Source organism: Haliaeetus leucocephalus, unplaced genomic scaffold (assembly GCF_000737465.1).
Source record: "Haliaeetus leucocephalus isolate CR32 unplaced genomic scaffold, Haliaeetus_leucocephalus-4.0 Scaffold428, whole genome shotgun sequence".
In the NCBI taxonomy this organism is placed as follows: Eukaryota; Metazoa; Chordata; class Aves; order Accipitriformes; family Accipitridae; genus Haliaeetus; species Haliaeetus leucocephalus.
In genome coordinates this window covers 5,430,043-5,442,812 of record NW_010972864.1, presented here as the reverse complement: position 1 = coordinate 5,442,812, position 12,770 = coordinate 5,430,043, and the positions used below count along the sequence as shown (strand labels likewise).

Genomic DNA, 12,770 nt, shown 5'->3' with positions numbered 1-12,770 from the left:
GCAGCTCCCTCCGCCGTCGCCGTGGCTGGCCCGTGGGGCTAACGCGTGAACGTGAGGCTTCGCCGTGCGTGCGGGAGCCCGCGCCTTGGGAACCTGTTGTGATTATTTGTGGCAGGCCCACGTTTACTTATTTTTTTCCCACGGTGTTACTCCCTAACGAGGAGTTGCACCTCCAGGGCGCTTAGAGCTGTAATATCCAGGTCCTAAATCTAATTAATTATTTTCGTAAATAAGCGCAATATCCGCGCACACCCCGGTATGGCTGGTGTCTGTATTGTGCGTGGAAACTTGTGACTTCAGAGCCCTTACATCTATGACATGTCAGTTATTTTCATTTAATAAGGTAATGAATCATGATGTCAAAGATTCACTATATGAGGTTGGTGTTAGGAACTGAAAGCACGGCATGTAGTTTAATGAGCAGTAAATATACCCGAAATGAAGGGGATATTTATTTTTCTCCTTTTAAAATATGTTTAGACTTCATTTCATTCAAAAATGGAAAGATAATACCATTTTCCAAGTGCAGTGGCACGGTAGCGCAGAAATCAAAGCACACGTCGTATTATTCAGCTTTTTAACTAAGAGGGGGGTATTATTAATGACTTAACAGCAACAAGAAAAACTAGTACATTATTAAATATTTTAGATAATACGCTCTGTTAGCGTTAATGCAGAGGATTCTTTATATCTTCTTGTAATAGGTACCCCGATGATTTAACTTTGGAAATGCTGTGCCTTCTTTTATTATCTCTGGCTAGCTTGCTCTGTTAGTGTTCTGTTGTGCTTGTCACTTTGCTGTCCAACCGATTCTCACTCTGAAATCCTACAGTAAAAAATGAATACCAGCATTTTGCAGTGTAAAGTATTTTTGAGACGCCGCCGCTGTAGCTGGTGTGTACCTTTTGCATTTCTGTATTCAAAACTGTTGACTTTCAAAAATGCAAAACCCACCACCTCCTTCTCAGTCGAAATTGTGCACGCCGCCTGGGGCATGCCAGGGCTCGTGTCCTGGTGGATTGCTGAGATACCAGACGGCTTGGTTCAGTGAAGATACCTTCCAGCTTCACTGGTCCATGTCATTTGAAGGATATGTAGTGGTGTTCTGACCACTGAATGCTTACAAGTGTCATGGATGCTGCAAGAATCTGATACTCCTGGTGCTGGGAGCTGGCTTTCCCTGTAAGCAGGAGCGTACACAAAAGGATTGCACTTTAAGCAGACCTAGATTAGATTCTAAGTTGCGCTTGCTTAATGACTTATGGGGGATTGCAAATACCACAAATACCACGTTTTTTATTTGTAATAGGTCTGCACGCCTGTGCAGACAGTGGTATTTCAGAGACCCTTAACTGTAGTGGGTGAAAATGTACCATCACCTTCCCAACTTTAACGTGTGTTTAATGACAGAGTCGTAACTAGCTTCTCTTGGTTGGGTTCTTTGGTGATGGTGAAATCGGAGCAAAACCATTTCGATTTCTCTTATTTATAAGCAGGCATTAGAACTTACTCAAAATGTTAAAATGTTGGAGATGTTGAAACGTTCTGTGATATAGCATACAATAGGTATGTTTTCATTTTGGGTCTTGGTTGATATTCCTGGGAATTCATAAAGGTCACAAAGGCCCATCTTTGAATCTTAATCATTTTAAGATTTCATCAGGCTGCCTAAGTGTACAAATGCCTTCTTAAACATGAACAAAGAAACAAAAGAAGCAGACCCAAAACTATACAGATTTCCAGACTTGCCCTTCTTGTTACTTGTAGTTTCTCTAAAGCTGCAATTTTGACAGGTTGACATTCATTCAGTAAAATTTTATTTTAAGGAAGAAAATCTGCAAAGAGTTTCTTAAGTTACTAATTTGCAGAAGGAAATCTTTAAAGTAACTAACAGTACGGTATGTGTGCAAATAGATAAAAATTGCTACACAGAAAAGGACTTCAAAACTTTGACTACCTTTTCTGTGAGCAATGGTGACCTTCGTAATTTGGAATTTAAAGTTTAATGAAAGGTCATTCACAAAAGGTTCACATGTCTTTAGAAAGAGATTAACTGTTTCTGTTGTACAGTATAATATATACTGCACAGTACAGTATGGGTTGGTGAGAAATACAAGCAGCACAGTGCCATAGCCACCTGCTTACTGCATGTTGAAGAAATTAGGAGAATTGCGCTCAGGGTTAGAACTTGCCAGTAACTTCTCTACATTTTTAAAAAGAACGTATTTTTTTTGTAACAGGCTACTTAAAAAAAAAGCGTACATACGTACATATCCATACACGCACTACCACTTTGGAGAACTTTGGAATTGGGGCTATTTAATTTCTTAAACAAAATTAGTATAATGGGAAGCTCGAAATACGGTGATTCTCCTCTGAAATGTAACTGGAAAGACAGCGCTGGTTGTTTAAGCTTGTCCTTTATGTGGTAAATCACACATGCTCGCTTTTCTGCAAACACAAGTTTTTGCTGTTATCAGGGCTGGAGGAAAGTGATTTTGGATCATAAGAGCCAGTCTGTGCACTATGAGCAGAGTTACTTATAAAGTTTGTGCTACAAATACAGATCCTGCAGCGCAAGTGGTGCTGGGGCTAGTAGGTACCCGGGTTGTCTTTTGTGCTGCAGTGAAAAATGCTGTTTACCTGCAGGGAGAGCAATTTTTTTTTTTTTTTTTCACGAAATTTCCTGAGAGAAGGTAACACTTCAACGCCCTCATGCATTTTTGTAAAATTATTTTTCAAAGTACAGCAACTAAATGATCATCATTTAAAAAGTTGAGGAATGACGTTCCTGACTTGTGAACCTTGCTGTGCACTCTGAGGTTTAGGACTTTACCGCAGAGAGTGGGTGTTTTGACTCTGATCTGGCATTTGATAAGGTGCTCAACTCTAAGCAAAAAGTTAGTAATTCTGTTGACTTTGATCTCCCTTTTCCAGGTTAATGCTGGAGCTTTCTGGCCTCTGTGATCCTCACCTACAGTAGGGCCTCAGCACACAAGCCGCTATTAAAGCCTCTTGAGGCACAGTCCGTTTTGACATCAGGAGGAAAAATCCCAGTTGATTTCAGCACGGAGCGGGTTGGGCCCGTTATGGTGACCCTGAACGTTAGGCTTAAGTGATGTTTGTCTGTCCCTGAGGGACACAGGTAACTCTGTGCTGTGTCATGTTTTCTGTAGTTCTGGGAAGAAAATGCATTTAGATAGAGGAATGCTCGTCTTCCCATTATTTATTTGACTCTCGGGACTTCACTAGAGTATTGAGTTGATTAAAATGTCTCTGTGCTTTATTGTGTAATATAATATATTTTATATAATGCACAGTATGTGTTTTCAATTTTTAAAAAGTTCTGGGTTAGAGCATTACTGTGTTGCTGGAGAGAATTTCACTTTAAAAGATGAGTGAGCTAGTGAGAATTATTATTGCTTTCATGTTTACTTGCAACAATGAAAATGGTTAAAAACACATCACTGCTATGAAATGCCTAGCTTTTAACTTTAATTTTGCTTGTGCTAAAGCACAATGTAGCTGTAGACAGAGAATGGAGCATTATAGAAAAAAAAATTAAATTATGGAGCTTATTATTAAATGTTTTACCTAAATATTGTTGCCTTTTTATAGAACATTTCTATGATTTTATGGTTTTGCTCTCCTGTAACTATTTACAAAGACTTCTGTTCCAGGCAGACATGAGACAGTAGGCTGGGTGGGAAGAGGCAGCCCCTTATGGCCTGGGAATTGTAGTTGGCTGCAGGACACATGCAGCTCCTCTCGACATCAATGGGCGTTTGGGCTGGTCAGCTCCTTCCAGGATTTGCAGGCAGAGCAGCAGTTAGGTGTCTGTACAGTTGCATCAGGTACCTGGAGGTAGAGGGGAGTGAGGAAAGTAAAGCTGGGAGAGAGGGGGAAATGCAGAAAAAGAAAGGATTTGAGATACCCCAGGACGTAAGTAGCAGAAGCAAGGACATACAAATGAGTGAAAAGGGGAGAGGAGAACAGTCTTGAAAGAAGAAAAGTGAAAGAATAGGATACCAGACAGGAAAAGACACACGCAAAACGAAAAAGACCCTGGCAGATAAAAAGAAGAGAGGAAATGAAACAAAAGGGGGGAAAAAACCCTAATTCTTGGCAGAAACAGCATCTGTTGTCAATAACAGCTGAGTATTTCGGTTTCTGGAAAAGCTATTTCAGATGTGGGAGAGGAAAAGTGGATGGGGATCAATCAGCTGACCTGAGATGGGAAAAGTCATAGGCAGGAAATACAGAACTGAAGAGTAAAAGAAAGGACGAAAATAAAAAGACAAAGAGATAAGAAGGCTAAGCCTGACTGTGCAATTTTCTGGGTTCAGTGAAGTCCCAGCATGTAGAGACCCAGCTGTTCTTCTGTACTTTTGTCCCCTGGACTACTGGACCTTGGGGAGGTTAGAAGTGCAAATTCTGGTCCTGCTGAAGCTAATTGTAGAGGTTTTTGTTTTTCTTTAATTTCAGCAGTGAGAGGGTGTCATCAAGACTGTTTGGTGTTAGGCAATATTAGTGAAAGTGACAGCAAATTAAACAGTGACAGGTGATGAAGAAGATATGACCAGTTTTCACTCAGTAGGGAGGTGGTAACTGTTGATGAAGAAGGAAAATGTAAAGTGCTAAACAGCATGAGATGCTAGCATTTATGTGGAAGACATATACCCAGTCTGTTTTACTTTCTACAGAGGAGATTAAAAATTTGAAGAAACTGGCTACATCCCTTGGCAATTAAATAATTTCCTTCTTGAATACACTATTTTTTCTACAAATCTCACAGACTGTCATTCAATTTGAGTTCTTTTTCTGCTGACATTTTTGTAGGATCTCAATATGCCATGTTTGGTGGTTGTAAAAAAAATTGCTTGTTTTTTCACTGAAATACATTGTTGTGTGTTCTAGTAACAGCCACCTGCCTGTCCCTTTGTGGTCCTGACACCAATATTTGGATTTTTAAACTAATATTCCTACTCATGTTTGATTGCAAGTGAGAAATATTTCAGGCCCCAAATTAACATCCAGATCAAAAAAACATGCCTTAAAATGTATGTGAATTATTAACATTTGCATTACGGTGTGGATGAAGTGAATGTGAGGCTCTGGTTTATTTTAGTGGCTTTTGATCAGGTCTTACGTGCTTGAATTAATATCAGGAAAATTGTACCTGTGCCAGGACTCTCTCAGCTGAGCTGCAGAAGGGAGACTGACACATTAGAGGCTGCGGGGAAGTGAACCACAGACCGGTAGTCAGTTTAATCCTAGTTAGTCTCACCTACTTGCCTTACTTGCCTTATGTGCGTTCATTTGCCTTTGGAGACAGGCTAGTGCTGAAGCGTAAGTGGAGAGATGTTGAGTGTTGAAGAAAGAGGGAGGCCTGGAGCTCAGGTTATGGTCGGAGGCAGCACCTGTGTCCTAAAAGGACTGCTGTGGGTCAGGACAGTCATTGGGAGCCTTCTTAAAGACATGTATGTCCTGGCTGGTAAAATCCTTGAGAGCTGTGGTGGCATAGGTGATAGCCACTTTCTTGGCCCAGTTACAGCACTTGTTAGGAGAAACGTAATTTATGAAGAGCATTTAATGGCCTTTCTTCTGGACAGCTGTCTTTCCAGCTAACAGCTGTAGATGAGGAAGGGGTGCCAAGTACCATGTGCAGATACTCCCTTCCCCTGCCAGCCAGTGTCCTGGTCAGAGGTACTAGTTGGGATAGTCTCCTTTGTGAACCGCTGATTTATGTCCTTAGGCGACACATGGTCGTGATACCTCCAGCTCTTTCCCCACCTCCTGCCCTCCCTTGCTCCAGAATTTCAAATCCCCTACTTCAAAGCCTTTTTGAACGACCAAACTGCTCATTTTCCCTTACCAGTCTGCCTCACAGGCTCATCCTTGCTCCCAGGCCACTCTGCCAGATAGGGCTTTTCCCCAGATCCAACGTACCTGAGCTTCACCTCCGCCTGTCCCTTCTCTTGAGTCCCCTGCTACCGTGGCCCCCGGCCCATCAGTGCCCCTTCCACCAGGCTCCCTACCTCGCACACACCAATGCCGAAGGCTCCAGACCTCTCACCTTGGATCTCCAGAGGCTGCTGCAGCTGGTTGGGCTGTGCTGCTCCTTGGCTTTCTGTCACCCTGCCCCTTTTAGCACTTGAAGCAGCTTCAAGTATCTGCATCTCCAAACTCTTTTTCCAAGAGGGAAATCTTTCATTGGATTTCAGGCCGCCTTGTTCTAGAGGGAAAACTAAGTTTAAAAAAATAATCTTACTAAGCTACTCAAACTGAGAGCAAAGTGCCTGGCAGAATGGGAATTTCTTCCTCAAATGCTGTACTCAGCAAAAATGCCCCTTTCCACCACCTGCAACAATCTGTGCAGCTCATTTACAAATGCTGCAGGTCCCTAAAGGAGTGGAGCTGTCTCCCATGAGGTCCTGTGCTGTTCTTGCCCATGCCTTGGCAACACAATCCAAGACTGTCATGTTAGGGAGAACATAGATCACAGGTGGTGCGGAGCCTCCTAGTTAAGGAAGTTCCCTCTCAAACAAAGTCCTCCTGCTATGGTTTTTACTTAGGGTGTACCTTTTACAAATGGAGTGCTGTAGGATCACGGTGAGCATCACACACACCTGTCTTGGCTGCCTGTGTGCCCTGTCTGAGGCTTTTCTGTTCACTCTCTGCCTGATGTGCATCCCTGTCACGTGGAGAGAAGTGATAGAAAGGAGAAGGTCTTTGAAGGCAGGTTGTGGCCTGGGGTCGCTATAGTTTTTTCCTTATAGCAGAAGAATATGGGGGTTCTGAGTCTGTAACTGCTGAGCAATAAATGGAACAGAGCTGCAACAGTGTAATTGTTTGGATTTGTTCTTGAAGAGAAAGTACAGTGAGCCTTGGGGGCAAGGGGATTGAGGACAGCAAACGTAGAACACAAAATCAACAGAAAATAGTTTGCCAGGAAAAAAGCTTTGGTTCTGTTAAACTCACGTTACAGAAGAAAAATCCTTATGATCTGTAAAAACACTGTTTAATCTTTTCAAACAACTCCTGTGTTTTAAAAATCAGCAGTTTTCTAAATCAGAGCAAAGTTTGTTATTATCCTTTGCATAGTATGGCCTGGAAAGATTGAGGAGGGAAGTTAATAGGAATCCTGAACAAAAATTTTGAGCTGGACTCCACTCTCTGTAAACATCTCTGTCACTGATTTTGTTGAAACAGATCCTGTCTGGTATTACAGGACCACCTAAAGAAATCAAAGAAGATCGGAAGTTGAAATCCATTAGTAGATACTTCCTGGCATCATTTTTCATATTTGCTGCCTCCCTGAAATTTTCTTTAAAGACTGTCATGCCTAGTACTTAGTAGTCAACACTTCTTGCTGTATTCTTGGAAAGCAGACAATAAACTTTGAGCAAATATTATCAGCTGCCAAGTTCAATGGAAGCAGACGGTTTGCAGTGAAGCTGGAAGTAAATAGAAGTTGGTGCCACAGTTGGTTCTTCCTGCCTTCCCTGACTGCCGCCTCCTTTCAGAAAAAAAAAAGGCAGTGGAAAAGGTAACCAGTCATAGCTTGGGTGATGCAGCAGCAGGTTGTGTTTCTTCTCCTCAGCTTCCTAAGGAAAAGGAGCCTCAGCTGGGGAGAACACAGCCTCTGATGCAGAGACCTCCTGTTGTCATGGACTTCTGATAGAGAATCAAACAAAAAAAGGACCTTCTTGACTTTTCACAGTCTGAAAATCAGAAAGAAGAGTTGATTGAAATTTCCTAGGGGGAAAAGGAGGATTTGACCACCCTGAAGCATTCTATGAACATTTCCATTTTACCACCTCTGTCTAAAACAACAAAAAAAAAAAGGAGGTGGGGAAGGGAAGGCAAATTGCAAAAGCATCTAGCTTTGACATTTTCTTTAGTTTAACTTTTAAAAGTATTCAGGATAAAGGGAATTTCTTCAAGGTTTTTCAGAACTTCCAACAGTATGGAAAATCAGTTGTTTACATAGTTTTGCCAATAAGATTCATGACACGGGAGGTTTTGTGACTCATTTACCAAAGTAAGCTTTGCTAGTAAAATTCCTTTGATTCAAATCCCTTATAATGCTTCAGATACTCACTGTGTGGCTAGTAAGGATATCTTTATCATTCAGATATCAGAGAATTTGAAGACTTGTGTTCAAATGATCTATTTGTGTAGATATTGTCACTATAGAAGTACTATTCATGATCTCATATAGGCAACGCATCTATTTAAGCCTGTCTTAAGCTGTAAGGAACAACAGTGTTGTGTGTGAATACAGCAACCTTGGCAGGACTCCATATGGGAAAGGTACTGCCCATCTTTCTGGGGAATTGTACCAGTCTCCTGTCAACATGAAGAATATGCTGGTAATACCAGGAGACAAAGATGAGAAGGACATTCCTTTGTGTTCCTCCCAAAGGAACGCTGATGGTAGATGCCAGTCTTTCAGGGTAGTTGTCCACCCCTAAGCTACCTGTTAGCTCAGAGGCTCTTTTCCCAAAAGGAAGGGATGTTGTCTTTAAAAATCTTCCAGCTAAAAAAATACCCTAACTCTTCATGATTTACTTAGAGACCATTCTAAACTAGTAACAGCAGTGGGATTAGATTCATAAAGAAAAATTGGGTATTTATAGCTCAAAACAGATTCTAAGTTATTTTAATAAAGGGGATGGAAAATTGTTTGGCTACTGTAGAAATAAAGGAAACTTTAACATATCAGGTAACTGCAACAGTTAAGTATGGCTTGTCAGACAAATTATTCACTTAACCTTAGACCTCTGCTTTTTAGATAGAAAAAGGAAAGATTGTTGTTGGAGCAAACAGTAACTCTCCTTTTTTCTATGCATTTATTTAAAAAAATGCATTGGACGAAAATAAAAAAAAATTCTAGTACATTCAGAGGACAAAACCAACAATCAATGTCTGCAGCAAATCATTCCCAACTTAGTATTTATGTTCCTAAACTTCAGTCTGTCAGTGGTCAGCATCATGTATTAAATGAGCAGGAGAGCAGGTTTCTCTTGGGCATCACTGAACCTATTCAGTGAACATTGTGGTGAGCTCTGCTGCAATGAAGACTTCTACTCAGGGCCTTCTGCTAAGCATGCCCACATTGAGGATGAAAAGATGAAACCCAAAATCTTCATGGCACTAAAGTGAATGATAAGACTGGTTTTCAGGTACAGTATTAATAGAAAGTTTTTTCACATTCTTTCAAGTGTGCCTTGGACATTAGGTGTGCCTTAGAAGAGTCACAAAAATCCATTCATAAAGCAACATTCATACATTCAGCATATTTTTTAACATATTTTGACCCTAAGAACTAAATCATTTCTTGGTCATAATTTGCAAGAGACCTCAGCATGCTTTAGGTTTTGACAAAATCGAGATACTCTTTTAGGTCTGTACTTTGCCCATAAGGAGAAAGCTATCCTGGTGGGTCAGAGGTCCAGCAGAAGTCTGATCTGGAGGACTTGGTCTGGCGGCTGTGAGAGCTCAGGTCCTTTCCCTGGCAGTGTTGTAGGATTAGGAAGAGATTCTGGATGTCTATTTACCTACAGGTTGTGAAGTTCATCAATTCTTTTTATGTGATAACAAAACCTTACAAAATTTCTCCATCCAAAATAAATTTTACATTGTATCTTAAGGCTTTCATTGAGTTCACAGTTAAACTCCTGGATGATATTTTCTATTAAACATGCTAATCATGGCTATCTTTGCAGTCAACTGTGGAAACCAAAATCCATGGAAATCAGAAGTTTTCATATGACACTTTTGTTGCACTGAAATGCCTACTGTCCTGCTTTCAGCTGGGATAGAGTTAATTGTCTTCTTAGTAGCTGGTACAGTGCTATGTTTTTGAGTTCAGTAGGAGAAGAATGTTGATAACACTGATGTTTTCAGTTGTGGCTAAGTAATGTTTAGTCTAAAGTCAAGGATTTTTCAGCTTCTGATGCCCAGCCAGCAAGAAGGCTGGAGGGACACAAGAAGTTGGGAGGGGACACAGCCAGGGCAGCTGACCCAAACCGGACTTATCTCAACCCACAAGTTTTACTTTTTTTTCCCGCTTCTCTCCCCCATCCCACTGGGTGGGGGGGAAGTGAGTGAGCAGCTGCGTGGAGCTTCATTGCTGGCTGGGGTTAAACCACGACACCTACCCAGGAGCAGGGAAGGTAATTGTCGAAGATCTCATCACATGTTCTGTGATGGCAAAACAGTTTCTTCAGTCAGGCACCAATGGATGCCTGCAGCATCAGTTCAGATTTGCAGAGTGCAACTAGATTCTCCCTTACATTTTTTGTTGGACACAACACTCCTTCACATGCCTTTTTAGAAGAAAAAGGTTGCTAAGGACTGTCCTGGTGTCTGAAGATTAAATTAAGTGTTAACAAACAAAAGGTCTACAACTGAAATGCTGATTGGGACAGTGTATGTTATCTCTCTATTACCTTGAGATTGGTATCTAAACCTCACTGCAATATTTTGTTTCTGCTGCAGGTTAATATAGCCACTTTTTCTGAGATTCTTGCTACATTTTGTTTTGACAGTATCACTATGTGTCGGCCTCCCATTTCTGAAATGCTTTGATGTAATGAGGTTTGTGGATTTAAGTAAAATTCATCACCCATTCACCTGCTCTTGCTGGACCTGGGCTGGTCTTCTGGCTGGTTTTGTTTGCACCTGAGTTCAGTGAGCAAATACCTGAAGTTCGATTTGGCTCTGCTGTGTTTAAGGTCAGCACTCAAGCAGGAGTGAGGCATCCCATGTCTATGAGGTCCCTGGTCTGAAGAGCCACCTGGCTCCCTGTATACTCAAAGCCATGGTGATAGCCTATATTAAAAGAGAATTAATGATCCAGGTTTTTGGTTTTATTATAGTCCTGGGTTATGAGGAAAGTATAGTTGGATAGTCTTTTTTTTCTTTTTTTCCATTGATTACCATGATCACCTCTATGTCTAAGATGCAGTTTTCTTTCTGATGTGTAACACTACACCGAATGCATTAAGAACCACAGGATTGCCACTTCATTGTTTTATTCTTTCCATTTCTTTGCATTTGCTAATGCAGGGAGGGGAGCCTTATTGCGTTGCTTAAAAACTGGAAGAGTCTGGAGCAAACCTGTTGTTGGTGGGACTTGTATTCTTGCCAGCCTTGGTAGAATGAACTTCTACTGACTGCCCAGATAAGGAAGACCCATCAGTGCAAGATTTATAGATATGCTAATAAAGAAAAACAACGTACAAGAAGACAAGAAGAATTCATGCATTTTCCATTAACATGAGGCTATCAAGGTTGCAAAAGACCTTTGGGTGGCAGTGGTTGTCAGGAGTATTGAGGTCTGTTACTGTCTTTTCTATTGGTTCCTTGTGAGTTGATAAACTCCCTTGGGCTCAGTGTTTTGTCTTGTGTATTCACGGTTAGTTTCGCCTATGGACTAGTGACCTGAGTTTCACAGCTGATGCACATCTGCTGCTACCTTTGAAGTGACTAGGATTTAGGTATGTTGGTGGATATTCAGCATCTCTGAAAATGAAGGCACATAGTTCTCAAATTCCTAGGTTTGTGTGCCCGAAGGAAATGATACAAGTTTGAAAATGTTGACTTTAAAATATACTTTGGTTTCCAGTCTTGTAAGTAGACAAGATAAATTTCACACCACATGGGATACCCTGGAACTTAATTAAGGTGAATTAAATGTTTTAAAATCTTTGCAGAACAGAAACTGCAAAGTGTGTGCAGAATAATAACAGGTGTATGTTCATCAATGAGAACTAGAGTTTTGGATTCTAGGTACAAGAAATACTTTTGCGATAAGATATGGCTAAGTTTATCTCAGCTTTTTGCCATGACATCAGCCTGCCTGGTCACAGTTAACATTATTTTAGCCTTCCCTGACCAGGACCCACTGCTGTTAATTGAACACAAGATGATCACAATAGCCGTGCTAGGGACACTGTGAACCACAGTATTTAAATGAATATTATATTACACTGTGAAATAAGGACTATGAAAAGAGAGTGCTTCAGATGTAATGCAGTGTGTTTCACATGGTAATCCTGAGTTATCCAAATAGCAAACATGTAATAATGCAAGAAAGGGAGAAACTTTATCTTGCTAAGGTATTACACATGTTTTTAAATCCTGCCTTCATCATAGTGTTTTACTGACTTACATTTTTATTAATATTTGGAAAAGTCTTCTGCATATAAGCAGTAATCATTTCCATGTCTTTCATATTTTAAGATGTGTTGTAAGATTTTAACAGTACTGCTCAGTGCAATATGAGACACAAATATAATGTAATAAAGAAAATGTTTTTTTCAAAACCTAAAATGTAGCAATTCACACCAAAACTTAAAAAGCAGAATTGGCTCCAAGAAAACACATCAGTTTAAAATATGCATATCTTTAGTCACTGTATTATCTTTACTTGGTTCACTGGAATTGCTCTCAGTATAGATGTATTGGATGCTTTGAGTAAAAAAACCCATCTCTGCTTTGCCATGTAAGAGTTCCCTGTGCTCTTGGTAGCTACTGTGCTGGTTAAGAAGTTCTTACTAAACTTTTATTAAGGGCTTCTGTTCATGCTACTTCCCATTTTAAACATGTAAAAATACGAAATATTTTTAAAACTTTCCCATATAGCAGTGCTGCTCCTTCTCAAGAAACAGTAGCTTCTCAGATTGTTTAGCTGAAAAAGTAATGTTAAGGATAGTTGCAGCTGCCAAAGTCTGGAAACTCAAGAGTTATATCTGACATTT

The 12,770-nt window shown here is 40.5% G+C and overlaps 1 protein-coding gene across 1 annotated transcript in view; it reads left to right on the top strand.

Moving 5' to 3' along the window:
• Positions 1–12,770, top strand: part of KLHL14 (kelch-like family member 14) — a 63,183-nt gene that overhangs the window by 1,180 nt on the left and 49,233 nt on the right. The window lies entirely within an intron of this gene.